The sequence below is a fragment of the Coturnix japonica genome, chromosome 3 (genome assembly GCF_054131305.1).
Source record: "Coturnix japonica strain WE chromosome 3, WE-NBRP24, whole genome shotgun sequence".
In the NCBI taxonomy this organism is placed as follows: Eukaryota; Metazoa; Chordata; class Aves; order Galliformes; family Phasianidae; genus Coturnix; species Coturnix japonica.
In genome coordinates, this window is record NC_140665.1 from 88,164,600 (window position 1) to 88,184,492 (window position 19,893).

The 19,893-nt window shown below is 35.6% G+C and overlaps 1 protein-coding gene across 39 annotated transcripts in view; it reads right to left on the minus strand.

The window, feature by feature from the left end:
- MYT1L (myelin transcription factor 1 like) overlaps positions 1 to 19,893 on the minus strand; it is a 274,007-nt gene that overhangs the window by 186,151 nt on the left and 67,963 nt on the right. For all 39 annotated transcript variants that reach the window (XR_014944905.1, XR_014944904.1, XR_014944906.1 and 36 more), the window contains exon 2: positions 9,149 to 9,263. The gene's annotated coding sequence lies outside the window, so the exon portion shown is untranslated. The remainder of the gene's footprint in view (positions 1 to 9,148; positions 9,264 to 19,893) is intronic.

Genomic DNA, 19,893 nt, shown 5'->3' on the forward strand with positions numbered 1-19,893 from the left:
TATAAAATGGAAAGCATATTTTCTTCCCATCTCAGGGGCCTGCAGTAAAACTAATTTAATGTTTGTTCATCATTAAGATGCTATAGCAATGATCACTAAGAAAAAGCCAAAAGGAAATTATTTATAATTCTGTCTTCAGAGAAGGGCTTAAATACTCTGTAGTAAACAAGGTATGGGGTCACACACTGAAAAAATATTCAGAAAACAAAATATTAAACAGATGCTCATTAAGTGACTGTCACATAATCTATGAACTGAACGGGAAAGAGATCTAAGAAAAATACGTGGTCATGTAATTAAAGAACACTTCATAATACATATGCATGGGGCAGGTTAAATTAAATTGCCCTAATAAAGTTAATTCTGGCATGCATTAGCTTTAGAGTGCTTGGACTACTAAATGCAGAATTTCAATTTTCAAAATATAATATGAAGTAACTAAAAATCCTGATGAGTGAGATCTGATTAAAAGATGTACATTGACCATCTGTATTTTATTCACTCAGTTCAAAACAGAATTTGACTACTGTAATGCAATACTGGAGAATTTGTGACAACTGGAAATATTAGAATGACTGCTTCACTGCCAGTTTGTCTTCTCTAGAAAAAGAAAGTGTGGATCTTTGTTTTAGCCAGGATTTTCCTTTATCAACATAAACACCAGTAGCGGCACATTAAAGTATACAGACTATCCATATAAAATGCCACACCACAATACTTCCAGATACTTATCATTCATTATCATTTGAATCAGTGAAACTGCATGAATTAAACAAGCAATTTCTGACTTGATTCTCACAAGCAAAGAGTATATTCAGCTTCTGTTCACTTCAGCGTGCTTCCCAGGACTCCAGATAGTAGAACTGTTAATAAATGTAGAGATGAAGAATACCCAACAGTGCAGAGTAAGAGAGCTCCCTCAATGCAGACTGGATAGGACACAGAAAACAGCAATGAAATATTTGTCTCTTTCAGCAAGACTCCAAGCCTCCACACTAAAGGCTACTCCATTATTGCACTCATTACTGGTGTCACAATTTAAATTTTAATCAAACTGCAGCTTTGAAAGCCTGTAAAAAAGAAAAAGACACAGCCCCATAAATATGCCACAATTTTGTTGTTCTTCCTGTTGAATGAAATACAGAATTTTTTGGTGGACACCCCCTTACTGTAGAGATTTCTTGTTTTAACTGAGGATGGGTTTTATGTAGTAATACTCCTTGAACAGAATCACTAAATTAATTTATAAAATACTTTAAGAAAATCATGTAGACTCCATCCTGTGCTGAAGGGCCTTCCCTTAAGAATTTAACATTAACTTTTGCAACACAAGGACTTTCTTAAAGAAAGCACAGCTTCTTTCACCTTAGAAAAATGAATTTAAATATTACAATATTTATGAATATTTACAGAGATAGAAGGAAATGTCCAGAAATACAAGCATACATGTAACAATTTCCTTGAAATACTTCACTGAATTATTTACCTAACTCTTTCCGACAGTTGAACACTTCATTTCCATGGCAACTTCTGTGAATACAGTTAGATGTCCACTTTTACGTAACACCTTCTAAAACTTCAGTTCAAGTATGTTTGAAATTCAGCACTCTGCACAACCTAGAATGAGTTGTCCCTGACACAGGAAACTATTCAAAACATAATTTTTTTAAGAAGTTTTATAGGAGCAGACAGATTACTTTCATTACTTGCACTAAATTCCAGATAATTCAGGGACTGAAAAGAGTAGTATTACAAGAAGGAAAGATGAAAGATTTAGATATTTATTTGCTACCCCTGTCAAAACTTCCAGTGGAGTCAGTTATGCTTGTGAAGACTAGAAAGAGATTCAGCCTATCAGTCACTTTAGTGTCCTAACTCCACTGACTAAGAAAGCAGCAGAGAAACCTGCATGTAAACATCTATACTTTGTCATTTTAATCTCATCTTGAAGAAAATGCCACAATAAATTTTGAAAACAAGCTATCATTTCTAAGATATTTTACACAAAAAAGCTAGAAAGAAGCAGCTCAGACAAATAACTAGTAAGAATCAAAAAGGTGAAGCATCAAAACATATATGTTTTCACTAGCCCAGTTCAAATACATTAAAGATGAAGACTAATCAAGCTTTCCCCTCTAACTTTTCTCATGGATGAGTGCTTTTGTTTGAGAAAACCATAGACTCTTTGCACATGCAGGTATTAACTATACCTGGTTATCTGATTAATAAAATTGCTCTGATTAAATATATGGACAGTGTAAAAAGTACTTAAGAACAATGCCTCTTATATCGGCATATTGATTCAGAGATGACACCGTGCTCTCTGCTTTCATTTGCACTCAAGGACATGACCTATCACATTTGTAAAACATGGCTGTATATTTAAGTACATACTGAAAGTAAAATATAATAATCATCACTGATCTTACACTTGCTCTTCCAAATTAATTGTTATTGTTATTTACACATTCAAAACTATTACAAATGTAGGCACTTTAATACTATAGCTCTGAAAGACAGGGGAAGTGAGGAAGGGATATTTAAGCCAATATCTGCATGTGACTCAAATGACTCAATTACATATGGAAATTCATCTGCTCTGTGGAATCCATGGTAGTTTTGCCCCCATTATTTTTGAAAAACGTCATCAAATCAAGTGTCAAAATACAGATTTTGGCAAAAAATGTCAATACCTGAGCACAGTTAATCTGTTGCAGAACAGAAATCTGAACACTTCTCTTCCAGTTCATAGTTTCTTGCTTAAACAACTGTTTACAGTGTACAGATTATATCTCTGAAGCCTGTTTGGTTTTTTGTTTGCTTGAGTTTTTCAGGGGGGAGGGAATGTTCTTTTTTTTTTTTATTTGGTGTATTGTGAGTTTGGGGTTTTTTCTTCATTTGTTGACTGAAGTGCATTTGAGATCATTTTTTGCATCATTACACTGGGTCATGAAACAACATGTCTGGGCACCTGTTAGCCTCACAAGCAATCTGCTTATTCCAGGCTGTCATCCTTGTGCTGCTCCTGGGTATGCATCTGACAATAGTCTTGCAGGTTTGCTGGGATCTAGAGTTTTGCAAACAGTGGAAAAGAGAGGAATGTGAAAAAGCTGCATATGTCTTAAATTAGTCTACCAGCTTAAATTAACTGTCCAGAGGATGGCCACTAAGATGATCAGAGGGCTGGAGAACCTCTCCTAAGAGGAAAGGTTGAGGGAACTGGGCTTGTTTAGCTTGGAAATGAGACAGCATTGTGGCCTTCTAATACTTCAAGGGAGCATATAACAGAAGGGAGAATAGCTGTTTACCAAGGTGAGTAGTGATAGGACAAGGGGGAATAGTTTTAAACTGAGACAGAGGAGGTTTCGGTTAGATATGAGGAGGAAAGTTTTCACACAGAGGGTGGTGACGCACTGAGACAGGTTGCCCAAGGAGTTTGCGGATGCCCCATCCCTGGAGGCATTCAAGGCCAGGCTGGATGTGGCTCTGGGCAGCCTGGTCTTGTGGTTGGCGACCCTGCACATAGCAGGGAGGTTGAAACTAGATGGTCTTTGAGGTCCTTTTCAACCCAGGCCATTCTATATATGGTTCTATATGTTCGGTTCTCAATCTATGTGCAGAGATTGTAGGTTGAGAAGAAAAGCATTTGGTTTTGGTTCTGAAATGGCTTACAAAGACAATTTAGAGTGATGATGAGATCCTTACACACAAATTATCAGCAGACGCTAGTAAAAATACGGTAGCATGGTAGCAATGTAGAATCAGTGGAATTGCTGATAATTGATGTACATAAATTATCTATTCACACAACCGAATCTACTCAGTTTTCACATCTTAAAATACTGAGAGGTGAGTGGGCAATTTTTATTTAATTTAAAGCCAAGTGACGTACGTATGAATGTTTAACTCAGAGACGTAGCCAGAAGCTCGGAAGGAAAAGGTACCTCTTAACAGTATGACATTTTCCTCTGATGTGGCACCTACAGACATAGACTTCCTTTCACTTAATTTTATTTTTCCAATATATGAGCATCTAAACTGATTTCCTAGGTTTCCTTCATTCTCACTAGTATAAAATACTATTCTGAAGTTTAATTCATATGACCTATTTAGATGTGTACCTTACAAAGAGATGAATCATGCCCTAAAAGTGTCTGTTTCTCTCTACTGACTATAAAGACAGTCTAGCCAAACCAAATTGGATATAAAAGACATCTACATTAGGGCAGACAAATTTCACCCTAGAAGCCAGGAAAGGGAGCACAAAAGTGAATGCTATTTTCAGCAATATTTAACTTCTGTAGGACTCTGAAACAGAAATCACAGAAATCTATCTGCAAGGTCATCTGAGGACAATACTACCAAGAGCTGCTGAGAAGCTCTGCTCTGCACTATTCCAAACCACAGTGGAGTAGCTCCCTCGTGAAATCTGCAAGGTGACCGAGAAATGGCACTGCCTACTCCCGCTGCACCTTCTTGAAAATGCATTTGGATGAAAAAAGGAAACATTCAAGTGTCCCTATTCCTTCTTTATATTTTGTTTGCAATAACATTATTGAGGACCTATTACAGAGTCAAAAATTGTATTGGTATTTGCATACAGAAAGCACTGCTGAGCTTATATGAATCTGCATATGCTTTGTCCTCCTATCACGTTTCAAAAGAAAAAGAAACTAAAGTTGCTTATTATAGCCTTGATTGTCCAGAATACATGTATTTCTCTTGAATCTAGCTACTTACTGGATAAGATTCTTCCTAGTTTTTATCAAGGATATTCCTTTCCTCAGTCTTCTTCAGTATACTGACAATTAATGTATGACTGTAGAAATGTATCTGTGTACCTATTTTGTCTCATTGTATAAAAGCATTTTCATCTCTAGGCATTTTAATAAGAACTTTATTTCTGCAGAATAAAAAGTATAGCTCTGATCTAAATCAACCCCGATCCAAACTCTACTTGATCAATGAATTATTCCTATTAACTCCAATTGGCTTTCATATTAGTCTTCTTTGTCATCTTTGGCTTCAGAAGAAATAATGCATCTAGCAGCTAAGCAATACCTCATCAATCATCTGAAGCAGAGAAGGGTAAAATGAGCACATGGGCAAAAATTTTTTTGCCTACCAAAATTTGCAACCAATTCATCAAGACAGAAGAATTATTTATGACCATAATTTAAGAAAATGGAAATCCGCTGAAATAAAGCTGTGACTACCTTCCTTTATAAAATGATAAGAGTAGTTATGACGAATGAAATTCAGCCTTAAAAAAACAATCTAGTAAATTTATATTATAAAAACTCATCTAGTAAATTTATATTTTTCATCTTCTAATAATCCAATTGCTCCAACACATCCTAATTGTTACAAAAATTTTTGACTCTATCATCATCAGACGTCTTTTACAAAACATTATTACTAATGTTATATTTCCTCTTGATATGCAGGGATTTAGACATAACTTGTGGGGCAGTGAGGGAAAACTGTGCCCTTTGATACTGTGTTTAATTTAATTTTACATCCCACTTATTTTCAGGATGATTTATGGATTAGGTATTCTGGAAGGCCTAGCTATAGCCTAGAAAACAGGAAACATCTTTTTCTTGCTTCTTATTGGTGATATGGCCCCGCCCTGATGTTTTCAGCTTTAACATAACTGTTCTCTTTAGCCTGCTATCATCAGCAGAAGTCTGTGACAGTTGGCTGGTCCATGCAGTATAAACAACACACCTGTTCACAGGAGCAAAGATGCTGCCTAGAGCCTGCAGTTCAAAGAACTTAGTGTCTCATTTTTGAAACCACTGAGGTCTGGAGAGAGAGAAAAAGAAAAGAGTACAATTCTATGTGATGATTTCTACTACTTAATTTTACAGTGGTAATTTATAAACTGCAAATTTAGCAATGTGACATTTTGATTGATGAATTTTGCTTTTTTATAAGGTTGTATTAGGAAGACTTACACTGCGAAGAACTAATATGAACTTGTCATCATGACAACCTATCTGTAAAACTCTGTCTGAACTAGGATAAGGTATTATTTGGCTTTCTGTATCCCTGCCATTCTACCAATTTCCTTACATAAGAATAGTATGATAAAGAAGTTGATTAGGTAAGCTAAGATTTATGACTTCTCAATTATTAGTGGAGTAACTAAGATACTGGAAAGACACCTGATTGTTCAAAAGCAGACAAAATCTCTGATCCTTAGGTCTTGCAGAATTTTACTCTATGCTTAGCCAAGGGTCTTGCAGGAAGTTTGTAGCACAGACAAAGACTGAACTCATCTTTCCCAACTCTGAGCTAATTCTCTAATTAATGGACCAGACATTTCTCATTCCCTGAGGCACTGTAGAACAAGCAGGAAGAATATAAAGCTGCCTAAGAAGAACACTGAATACCAGGAATTCTTATGCTGCCTAATTAGGATTACTTTACTATCACTTTTCACCATGGTGGTAGGGAAAAATGAATAAAACAACAGGAATAAAGTGGCTTATGATCCCTAATCTATGGTATGTTTTTCTACGGGTCTGCATCCTGTAAGGGATTAGAGTACACCCCTAAAGAGGTCAAATAAATACTTCAAGGTGTCAAGTAAATTAAAAAATACTTAAGATGTTATGCCTTTCTTGGATCCATAATACAGTACATGATGGAACTTAACATGAGACTCAGAATGCTGTTTCTATATATCAACAGCTGTAGTGAGCAATTCTCAAAAAGAATAATCACACAGAGAAATGAGTTTACATGAGGTTTTCAGGGTTAGTTCCTAAGTTTTAAACTAGCATATTCATTTATGGTAAGTCAACACACAAACCGATGTACATAATACTTAAATATAATAATTAATAAAACATGAGTATCTGATATTCTTCTGCACATATAAAATCATTTTTTAGATATATTTCACATGGATAAAAAGAAAGTAGTAAAAATCACATCACAGCAGGGTTAACTCTGTAAGGTTATGCCCTTGCAGAAATCTAGCAGTCAATAAGACTATGCAGAGTCCTATTTATAAAATTCCAAATGAAAATTTTTGGGAAAAAAACAAGTTAAATATTTCAATTGAGAATCTCTGGGGCTTGGGTAACTGCTTAGGCATTATCTGTCATTTATGTTGGGATAGGACTGATTTCAGTTATTTTATTACTTTTTGTTTTTTCTCCTAGACAAGTGGTTTTTTAATCGTCTTGTTCTGTGGAAGAGTCTGCCACAGAAATGTCCTCTTACTAAACCATTTTGTTTCCTCAAACTTTGAAAGTATTTTATTTAGCAGCCCAATAGAAATTACCATGCAAACTACACAAAGCGCAGCACAATAAGTTCTATGACCTCAACTCACACAAACAAAAAAGCCTTAACCATGACTTGCACATTCTCATCCCACCTTCACTGATTATTCTACCGCATTCTTCTTAACATTCACATTTCAGATTACTATTGCTTTCCATTAATGTGTTGTGTCACATCAAATTCTCACAGTAGAATGTGGGTGGGGGGGAGGTAAATCAGTTTTCTGCTGTACTTAAGATTTTCTCTACACTAGTTTAAGTACTATGTAATTGACTAACTGATTCACACTTTATCTTATTTGAGACAAAAATACAGTACTTCTCCACACCTTTCCTTAACCATTATATTTCTAAACTTCTTTCATTCCTTCTTAACTCTAAAGAACAAAAAATACCAACATTCCTTCAATTTATTTTTTTCTTTCTTTTTTTTTTTTTTTCTTTAACACAGTGTAAAGTTCAACACAATGCCTCACAAAATTTTGTCTGAAGCCTAGAGAGTGCAACGCACAGTGAGGAAAACTACTTTGTTAGACTGTTCTGAGACATCACTTTCACTATAAAATATGTGCTATAAACATAAATTTTGACATTAATACCTACCTATTCATGTCTGGATAAAGCCCTCTATTACTATAGGGAAAAATCTAAGTCCTCTACAAAGGATGGAACTAATCAGAAGAAGACTGGCATTTTTCTGATTAATATCAAATTCAGACATTCCAATTCATTGCACTTTAGAACATACTGTAGAATTCCTGAGTCTAGCTACATTTAAAACTGACATCCACTGTCATTAAGAGAATCAACACAGACCAACATACTGTACGTGTGTTTTTACCTTATGAATTATTCAGCTTTCAATTGAACTTTGTGTTGATGTTCCTTTGAGGAGTGAGACCTACGATTATTTGTGGAGCTTATTACTCAAACAAATTAGGTATTTTGATGTTCTCTTGGGAAAACATAGAAAAAAAAATACGCAGAAAAATAACTACCACAGTTGCATCTTACAATATTAGTTCACAAAGCTCTGTAAAAAATGGCTCTCCAACAGCTGCACAGCATGGAATCTGATACTAGTAGTATTTTGGATTTCTGAGCAAAAAAGGGACTTTCCAAATAAAAATTCAGTAAAAGGATGAAAAAAAATCTCTATGATGAGCACCAATGGATCTGCATGTTCCATACAAATGGAATGCAACTCTACCCAGCACTTGGCAAAAGTTTGCAGGAAACTCTTAACAGATATATATTTATCAAAATTAAAGCGGGTTGTAACATTACCAGCATCTGAATTCGGTTCATCTGCTTTCTGTACACTTCTAAACTTGGTGCATATACTCATTCCTTTTCCAAGTCAACAAATGATAATTGCCTGTAGGTAGGATGTCCCCGAAGGAAGTCTTACTTCATGGATAAATATATTTATACCAAAGAAGTAAATTACAAGTCCGTCAACCCCACCATTATGCATAGAAGAATCTGCTGTTACAGTTTAATGAAATAAAGTCTTCTATTTCTTTAGGGTTAACTAATACTATTTTTCTGATTTTACAGTGAAGAATCCCAGCACATTCAGGTCCACATGGATTCAGGAACTCATTCATGCTCTGTGCAACTTCAACAGCAAGAACAGTCATTTAATTTAACTGTAAATGACTCTTCTAGCATGAATTGTGTCCTTAAAGATAATGCACAACAGAAATATCTGAGCTGCATTCCAGAAGTCACACAGCACCAGACAGATAAGATCACAGTGGTTACCAGGAGTAGTAAATGGGAAAAGTACTACAGGAAATGAACTCTTGTCAATAATCTAGAGAATGCTACATTTAGGTCAATTGTACCTGAAATCGTTTGGTGGGGTAATTGCTCTTTGGTCCAGACTCTGCTCTCTGAGCCTGTCAGAGTGCTTCCAGGTCCACTGGGTTGGATTCACCAATTTTCTTCCAGATTCATTTTCTAAAAGAAAAAAACAAATGTCTTTACTATATGATAGCAAGTTTATGAGGAACAGAACAAAGCGCTCACATTATTCTAACTTTTAAAAATAGGCTTTTAATAAATGCATTTAACAATAGCTTTTTAAAAAATCTAATAAACAACTGAATTCCTTAGTTCCATGGAACATAAATTCATTCTCAGACTCAGACTTTTTATTTGGTCCTGCAGAGACTTTCCAGATCAGTTAGGTATTCAAGGTGATTTGGGGCAATCTTTTGCTTTTGCTGGTCACTCAATAATCAGTAAAAGGTTAGAATGCCATTCTTAAATTCTACGATGTATCCTAGTGCAGCATTATTCCGGATTTCAATCCGTTTGAGTCCTGTTTGTCTGATAACACAGCTTACTGTTTCATAATTTAAGATGTTTTATGCATGTATTCATAGGACTGTGATAAATTCAGTTTTAGGAATCCAATCTAATGAGCCACATACTGACCCTTTACTGCAGTTGGCTGGATTCATACAGGTACTGGAAAACAGCACCTAGCCTTTGTCTTCTGATTTCTTAGAAGTAATATAATATTCTGCTTTGATAGCAAAAAACTTCCAGCAGTACTATTCCTCCTTCACATTAAAGTGTCAGTATTAATAGAAAGAATTTTAAAGTGATTAAGAGTCTCCTCTAGAAGCTATCCAGCATGTGTTTACCTTTTACACAGACAGATAAAGCATCGTACTTCTACTCATTACTCAGTGCTCATGATTAGCACCTACCATAATTAAAGAAACCATTGTGATACAACTACACTGCTGAAGAACATGAATGTACTTTTCCCTTAAAAAATACAAAGGGAATAAATACTTTGCTGAAAGCTGCAGTAGGTACATCAGTTATTTTAGCCATTGTTTCTTGTGTAGAACTTCAAATTCAAAGATCCTCATTAAACTAAGTAGATGGCAATAACAGACGAAGTGTTAATGGTGCAGCAGTGGAGTGTGTCAAGAAAATAAGAGACCCTGAGGGGCTCACCATGCTTTTTATGCTCAGCTAAATTCATCAGCATTACCATAAATCTTCTAAAAGACACTGTACTTGATGTCTTATGTTTTACTTTTCAGGCAAGGAAATATTCTACAGCATTAATGAAAATGTAAACAGAAATATGATTACAAACTATTATTAAACAAACTGTTTTCATGAAGATACACTAGGAAGTATTCTTTTATTAGTTTTTTCCACATTTTAGAGATAAATAAAAAGAAGGCCTTTTCATCTTGTAAACAATGTCAAAATCTATGTCAAAATTTTGGTAATTTTATGTAGAAATGGAATCTTTTCACAAACGAACCAGAGTTTACTTAATAAAATTATTTTATAAATCAAAAATATGGTGTCATTATAGAAGTATATATAAAATCATTGTACAAGGATTCAAAATTCTTGATTTCTAGCTTATTTTCTTTTTTTTTTCCCTTTCCAAGATGGTATTTTCTTCTGTGTAATCATTAATTCCAATAATTTACTTTTTTTAAAATACCCAGTGTTTTGTATATATTTACACACGCATCTTCATGGTGGCCTTAATGTCGCTTTTCTCTTTGATTTCAGAATGAACTTCTCTAAAAGTAGGGCAGACTGATGTATTTAACAATATATGGAGATAATGACAATGCGCTACTTCAATTATAAACTCAAATGAAAACAATTATAAACTCAACTGAAAACAAGAATTAGCCCCACCCCACTCCTTTCCCTTCCCTTCCCCCCCTCCCCATAAAATAAGGCCTGTCAAATAATGGATATGGTCAACTTTTCTGTCTACTTTTCCATTTTAGCTTAAGCAGCCTATTGTCATTTCGCAACGCAAGATGCAAGCATCGCAGAGCTTCAGCACCACGGCTAGCAGCCAAGAGCAGGGCGACGAGAAAGCACCACACACTCCTCCTTGCCAGTTTGAACTCCAGAGTTTTTGCTTTCGCAGCAAAATTTGCCATACAAGTTTATTTCTCAATGCCATAGAAGCATTCAGGTCGACATACAGCAACATCAGTCTTGATTATTATAAACAATTAGTATAAACATATGAAAATGCATCACAGAACTGCTGGGGTTGAAAGGGAACTCAACAGATCATTTGAGTTCAACCCCCTGCTAAGGCAGGTACCCTACAATCATTCACACAGGTAAGCAACCAGATGGGTCTTGAATATCTTCATAGAAGGAGAATCAGTTACTAACATGCAGAGGTAATGGCTTCCTCTATGCACTCTCCACCTTCTATTTCAAATCTGAAAATTTGATTTCCCACAGCTCTCTTGCATTTATAGGGAGCTTTGCATATACAAATCAAGTTTCTCCATACGCATTATCTGTTCAGAGACCTGTGTTAATCTAAGCTTCATAAATACACGCACAGCCGCAGGCAATTTATTTGCCCTTGAGAACATGGGAAAAATGAAGTCCCCATAATTTTCTGTTAAAACACTGGTAATGATAAATATCCTTTGTTTCAGGAGCTCAAACGAAAATTCAATTACATCTGCAAAAGTAGAAATACAGAGCATAAATACATACCTGTAAGAGGCTAAAGCTGCTTACCACCTAGGAAAAACATATTTAAAAGACCAACTGAATGACTGGTCTCTGAGATGCCCTAAGCGATGAACTTATCTGACAGTGTCAAAAATGTAACTAGTAATTTATCCTTATGGGTAATACTGTTTCAGTAGCAGAAGAAAATTCCCACCAAAAAGTTAAATTCTAAATGATGCTGAGAACAAATGCCATAAAGACACCTTAAGTGTTATTAAATCTGAAGGTACAGAAGAAAAACTGAAACAGTAAAACAGAAATCTCAAGCAAACATCCAGCTTTATCCCACTCTCAAGTACACATCATCTGCCTTTAATGGGCTGTATACTTTATTTCAGTCTAACTGAATATTTTAACAGCAGCAGTCACATTAAGTTGTTTCTTGAGGTGATGTAATTAGATTTACAAGTTTTACTGGGAGAGGTGAAATTATTACAACTCTTTCCAATAGATAATTTTTTAAACCGACTTAAAGAATGAATATTAATTTATGAGACATTTGTAATGATGGGCAGACTTTAGAAGGTAACAGCCTACATGAATTTACAAATACAAAGATACAAAAGAGATACAAAAGTGAATGCTTCTCATCAGAGGAAGGAAATATCCAGCATTGTCACCTAGTGCTCTTGGAAAATTTGTAATGTCTGCACTAAAAGCAGACGGTCCATGAGCATCCTGGCTGATACTGTATGTCATGTTTTCCGATGTCAAGTGTAGCATAGGTAAGATTAATAATTAAAAGAATCAGATGCTGCTAAACAAGAAGTTAAAACTAATGAGGAAAATGCACAAGTAGCACACAGGAATTAATGGGTTGGCTGAATGCATATCTCAACAGCAGATAAACAGTTCTCACTCTGACTGTGATGAATAGTGGAGAAAATGGGAAACACCACAAACAGCTGAATGAAAAACTTCTGGACCTTCTTGACTGCAAGAAGCAATGGAGATGGTGAACATGGAAAGAAAATCTCCACAGCGTTATTTGTAGCTCTTTCGAAATGTCAGAACAGTCAGGAATCTGAAAATCCTTAAGTAAATAGCACCCCAGCTGTCTGGATGTCTAGGCTATCATCTATCCAAATGGTGTCCTCTATCTCAAATGTTTAAAATACTACAAAACGATTTATGTTAAGAGAAAGGCTATTACATTCAGAGCTGCTGATCTGGAAGCACCTCAAAAGACAACAAATAACTTTTTTGCATTCAGACTGACCTCCTCAATACAATATTGCTTAGAGAGCCACAGCAGAAGAAAGGGCAGGTAATCAAAGCAGCCTGCTAATTAAACTAAGCGTTGGGCAAATAAATGACTTTAATTTCTGGATCTTTCCTGCTGTTTTCTGAAGCAACTAAAGGTAGTGAAAAGTATCTTAAGAAATACTGATAGCCATACAAATGGAAGTGTGAAACAGATAGCAGCAACTTATATATTATAGACATATACACCACACTGTTGGTTCACGGAGGGGAATGGACAACATCCAGAGAGATCCTAACAATGCAAGAGGTGTGCCCATGCAAACAGCATATGTTCCCACAACTTTCTCATTGCAAACAGGAACACAGACTGGGCAACGAGAAGGACATGGGGGGTACCTGTAAACTGAAAGTTTGACGTGTGCTCACAATGTATGCCTGCAACTCAGCTGATCATATCCTGGGCTGCATTAAAGGAAGTGTAGCTGCAGGTAGACGATTCCCCGCATACAGCCCACTCTTGTGAGACCCCACCTGGAGGACTGTGCTGAGCTCTGGGACCCCCGTGACAAGAAAGACACGGGCTGTTAGAATAGGTCCAGAGGGGGGCCATGAAGATGATCAGAGGGCTGGGGTACTCCTCCTATGAAGAAAGGCTGAGGAAGTCAGGGTTATTTAGCTTGGTCAAAGATCTTAGGAGTCCTTAGAGCTGCCATCCAGCACCTCCTAAAGGGAGACTACTGGAAAGATGAGAAGCAACTCTTTATCAGGGAGAGTAGTTATAAGGTAATGGCTCGATGTCAAAAACAAACAAGCAAAGAAACAAATTTAAAAAGTATAATTAGATAAAAGGAAGAACTTCACAGTGAGGGCTGAGATGAACCGGGATACTTTTCTAAGAAGAATTATGTATGCCCCTTCTCTAGAAGTATTCAAAAAGAAACTAAAAAATTCTTGACTAGAAAATAAAATGTGCTAAAATAAATAATTTCTGGATTAAAAGATAATGCAAAGTGAAACAAGATTACAGCTTTATTTAGACTCAAAGAGAAATCAAATAAGCCCACAACAAAATGAGATGCTACTTTACAAGATGGAACAAAATTTACAGGAATACTCCCATAGTGAATGGAGGAAACTCTACCCTGTGCCACAGGAGAAAAAGTCATCTCATCATTAGTCTGAAAATACAGCACAAGATGCGTATCCTCTTTTCTCTGGTTTTGAACTTTTTTCTCTGGTCTTTACTCTGGTGTGCCCCGGTGGCGCAGTGGTAGGAATGCCGCGTTGCAATACTGGAGGACCGGGTTCAAATCCCCCCTGTGGCGCAAGTGGTAGAAGTGCCGCTCTGCTACACAGGGGCTCGAATCCCAGGGGTTGGACTCGATGATCTCTAAGGTCCCTTCCAACCCGCACAAGACTGTGATACTGTGTGAAGGGTAGATGAGTATAGAAAATAAAAGCAAATTAAACATCAATTCTGAAAAGATGTGGAAGATCACAAAATGTTCACATTATCAAGCAAAAGACACAGAGTAATGTAAAAACAGGAAATGGCGAAGAATGAAACAAGATGTTTGAGTGTTGGGTCACTAACACAAGTGAGAGAAGTTAGAGGACAAGAACAGATAACAAAAATGTTGGCACACATGGCTACAAGGGAAAATCTTAATAACAATCTTGTTGTGAAGGTCACAGGAATGATAGCTGAATGTTTTTCATAATTTTTAGTATCTCAACTTGAAAAACATTAAGGTGATTCACAACATTACAGCTTCTGTTATATGCTAATACTATCCAAAAATGGTCTTTAAAATGTAATATTTGATTGTCATTCCTTATACGCCCAAAATGACACTAAAATTAAGTGAATGGTATCAGGCTGTTTCTTCTCTTCCACTCAGCAAGTTTCAAAAGTACCTGCTTACTGCAGCATTTCCTGATTCTGTGCCTGTTGCTTCTATCCCTTTCATCATAGTATACCGTACTGTCACAGACTGGCAAAGAAGTTAAAATTTTTCATGATTTTCTCAGAATGCTTTGCTTTGATCAAGGTCTCATTCTCACACAGGAAAATCTGTTCAATGCCAAATATCCCAACTAAGGATACAGAGCCTGACATCCTGTCCATTACTGACTACATGTCCTAGACTGGTATGGTTGGTTTGTCACAGATATTGAAAAATAATGGTAGGTTTCCCTCCTGAGACTGAGTTGCCACTCAAAACTTAATGGAAAACAATGTTCTGTTGCTGGGAAAGCAGGGAGACAAAAGGCTGCCAGAACATATATGTGTCTCTAAGACTTCTTCAGGAAGACCAGCAAGCACAAAGGTGTTTACTTGCATCTACCCTACAGTAGTAACTGTAACAGATATGATTAAGAACTGCAGACAATTCTTGTTTTAAAAACCTGAATATGATTGTTTTCATGGCTTAAAAGACAACAATTGACCCGAATTATCACTCTCTGAGACCAAAATTCTCAAGATTTTTTAGAATATGAAACTGTATGCATTGAGTTCCTAAGAAACATTTAAAATTAAGAACAGAATTTAGTGCCAATATTGAGAATGAATTAGGAGTTCTACTACGTGTGACTAAACTATGATGTATTTACAATTTCCATCTTCTTTATGTTGAAGTCAATAGAAAAGAAAAAATAAAAATCCTAATTTATTTAAATGTCAGCAGCATAGCAACTTTAAATTTAGGTAAGACACTTCAAAACTCTCCGCTTGTGCTACCCAATTATCTGAGGAATGTAGTATAAATTAAAACAACTGTCAGCACTTTCGATTGATTCTCCTCTTGTTGTCATTTATTAATATTGATATAGAGATCTATTACTGAAATGAGGGTAAGTCAAGCTCTTAAACAATAGGTGGTTTAACACTACCTGCATAGACATCTGTTTTTTTCCTGTATATTTTTTAGTAATCTACGCTACTCAGAAACAAATATTTATTACAAAAACTCAAAGGAATTCTCACCTATTTTTTCCTAGGGGTTAATCAATAAGTCTAATTAAAATAAAAAAAATTAAAAAAAAATTAATTGGGGAAAAAAGCCAACAAAAAAAAACCCCAACAACCTAACATTCAATCAATTCAATAGCTCAGGACTTTTGGTAATACTGAATGCAAGGAGGAGAGGCTGTCTACTTGCCATGATTAAGAACCTTCAAGAATTATTAGAAGTTAGATGTAGATATTTCTGCTTGCCAGACAGACAGCAGTGAAGAAAATATGTCTGAATCACAGCAGCTATTAATTTTTGCATGCAAATTAGGTGACAGCCTAAACAGCTGTGATTAAAGGTCACCAGAATTCCATAAATGTTTCTGGTGGTTTAGGCAACAAACAGGGCAACAACCAACAGGTAATGATCAAAGTGTTGCTGTGTTAAAGAGGAAAGAGAAACATGAGAGATTGCTCAGAAGCAATACATAGTGAACATGCAGCCAGAGAGGACTACAAAGGCAGATATAAGGAAAGACAATGCTTATCATGACATGTTATCTATGATGCAAAATTTCTGTATGCAGTTCTCATGTGCAACATGCAATGCACCATTCACGGAATTATGTAAAGATCAGTACAAAAATCATTATGGTTTTGTTTCAAACTACGATCCAATTTGCAATTGCTGATCTCTATTTCTATTGTAGAAGCCTTTGTCACTATTTTAAATGAACACTCATTTCCATTCAGGATGAACAAAATATGCTGTAGGACAACATCTTCAGGAAATAAGAGGATTTTTATAAAAGCTTTCATTTTCATTAATAAATATCAGCCAAGAATTTTTAAATAGTTGAAAGGTTAGGGAAACATAAAAATATGAATGAAAATGAGAAAACGATTTTCCATCTCATTTACTAAGACTCCTATTCAAACAAACAAACAACAACAACAAAAAAAAAAGCAGAAGAAAATACTGCTTGATGAACTTCAATAACTGTATTAATCACAAATTAATCACAAAATCTAGTTAGGAACAAGCTGCTAACATAAGGTAAGACAGGTTGCAGACACTGGTCCTTTATGTAAAAGCAAATGTCAAAAGAAAAGCTCTGATATTTGGTTGTGGGCTCCCACTTTTCACACAGGCATTTCCTAAATCCATGCTTGATGAGCTTCTCCAGCTATAAATTCTGTAAATTCCCTCTGGAGCATTGCAGAGTGTGCTTCATGAAAATGTCATCTGCCAGCGCTGCAATTACTCACACTCCAGCAATCATGTGCACAATGCAGAATGGGTCGAATTCAGGTGAGAACGAGAACCAGCAATCAAGCCTCTGGAATTGAGAACAAAGCCATTTTCTTTCATTTGCCATCAACACAACCATCAAGGCCTTAATTACAAGGCAAGTGTCAAGCCTGGCTGCTGAAAGGCTTATTATTATACAGCTCAGCTTCAAATCAGTTTTGTATTGATGAACTGAAAAAATGAGGAAGCTAGCTTAGCCCCACAAGAAAAGAAACAGGGACGAACTGATTATGTGATTGGCAGGAAGAAACAAGGCCATTTAAAAACGCATTTCTAGACAGTAAAAGAATTAGTGAACAGCACACCTAAAACCTTTCCATAGACATATTTTCCACCTCAATACTAGATCTGGGCAGTCTGATAATTCAAAGGGCACCTTCTTCACTTGAAATTATTGTAGTATCCACACAAAAAAACCCTCATACTGTCAAAAGTCACTCCTTTGGCCACACATTTTGCTTCTATTGTTGTGGCGGTTTTTATTTTTTCTGGCAATAATACATGATAGTGAATTTTCTAATTGCTCCCTTAAATTAATTGCATGTCTATCTACTGAACAAATAGAGAAATATGAACCTAACTGCACATGTATTCACAAGTCCTTGCCCGGCAATTACCTACCCACTCCAGATTAGTTGTTCTCCTATTAAAGAGACGAGAAATTATCGTTTCATAAGCAAAAATATGAACTCACATTAATTCAAATGAATTATCAATAAGAATACTGTTGCAAGTCAAATGTCACCCTTTTTACCATTTTCTATGTGTGAATTTTAGGCATGATAAAATAATGAATAAACCGTTAAAACAAGGTCTAAATTTTTAAATGGCTGTTGATGAAATATTATGGATATAATGTGTTAATATTTTTTTCTATCTTTTGGTTTTCTCCACATCTATTTCTGACTTTGACACTGCATGTTTACTGTGACTGGATATGTTCTCAGGTCATGGATCTGCCCTTCTGAAACCTAGGATAAATAGGCAAAAGTGGATCAAAAGAACTTTATCACCTATTTTACATACTGTACTTAAAATGCTGACAGTCCATAGCTCTTTCCTTACTGATATCCATTAGATATTCAACACAAAAACCTTCTACTTCTTCCAGCACACCAAATCCTAAAACTTTCCATGGTCCATGCTTCAGCAGCCTATTCAAAAACTTCAATAGGAGAAAATAAACTTTAACAGAACAGAGATGAGATATATATATATATATATATTTATATATAATATATATATATATTTTACTAGGAAAAAAAAATAAAAATTCCAGATGGATATTTTTATTTTTAAGGGGGAAAAATAGTACTCAGTTTTCCAGGGAATATATTTGAGAAACTTTCCAGTGATTTCAATGGAGATTAGGCAGCTTTACTATCTGCTCACACTTGTACTGTATTTCAACAGTTGTTAGAATTTTTAAGTATGTGAAGAATATTGAGATACTTGAAGACACAGGCAAATGGAATTGGTCCTAGCATCGGATCTGAAGTTTACTGACATGGTTTGATGTTCTTGAAATGGAAAGACCTTTGGTTATGTAAGGGCAAAAAGAAGGCACGGTAGTAAGAAGACATGGATATCTCTAGAATGTCTGGAATAAGAGTTTCGTGTCACATGTTCTATGTACTGAGTCAAATACCGCATAGCAGAATGGAATACATTATAAAAACTGAATGTAAAGAAAAAATATTAATTCTTAATAGATAAAGGACAGTTGCTATTCTAAAAATATTTACTCCAACATTCTATTCCTACAGTTAGGACAGCATGAACATTCACTTGGCAGGTAGCAGGAATACAGAGGAACTGTAAGCCAATATCTTGGATAGATAGACACACGTGAATGAGCCACTGACATTTCTAAACTTGAACTTTATCATGTATTATATATTTGAGTAAAGGAAAACAATTTTACTTGCCAAATCCCTTGATAATGCATATAATGTAGAGGGATCAACAATTACTCCTACTTGTTCCTGAAACTTTCTAAGAGAGCCTATGAGATTTCTGGAGTCTACAAAGATGAACTCAAAATGAATAAAGGAAATGGACATAACTATAATTATGTTACTTTCTGTTGTTTGAAGGCCTTCATATAGATTTAATTCTAAGAGATAATGACTGTTGAATGTTTGTGATCTGGAGTCTCTCAGTTTTGAGTATTCAGCCAAAGATGCTACTGAGCTTCTGAGACAACTCTGAGCTGCTGCCATGTAGAAATAATATTATTTATGATTACTTATGGTGGAAATCAAAGGTCACTCATCACTTTGGACAGGCTTAGTCATCCCATACACTCAAGACCTTAGAAACAGACAGTGAAGATTCAGCTAAACCGGATCTTCTCTGGAAGCATTAGATGAATGACGTAACTCAGATGAAAGGATGCTATGATCACTTTGGAGAATTTTTAAGGTATAAATTCAGTAAAATAGCTGAGATATTTGGGTTTCTAAATTGTCTACCAGGCTCATTCAGCCAGTTTTCTTTCATAAAATTTTATGTGGATTTTATGGCCCAATTACATCTTCACACGATAGAACTCATTCCAAAGGTCATAATTTCTGTGC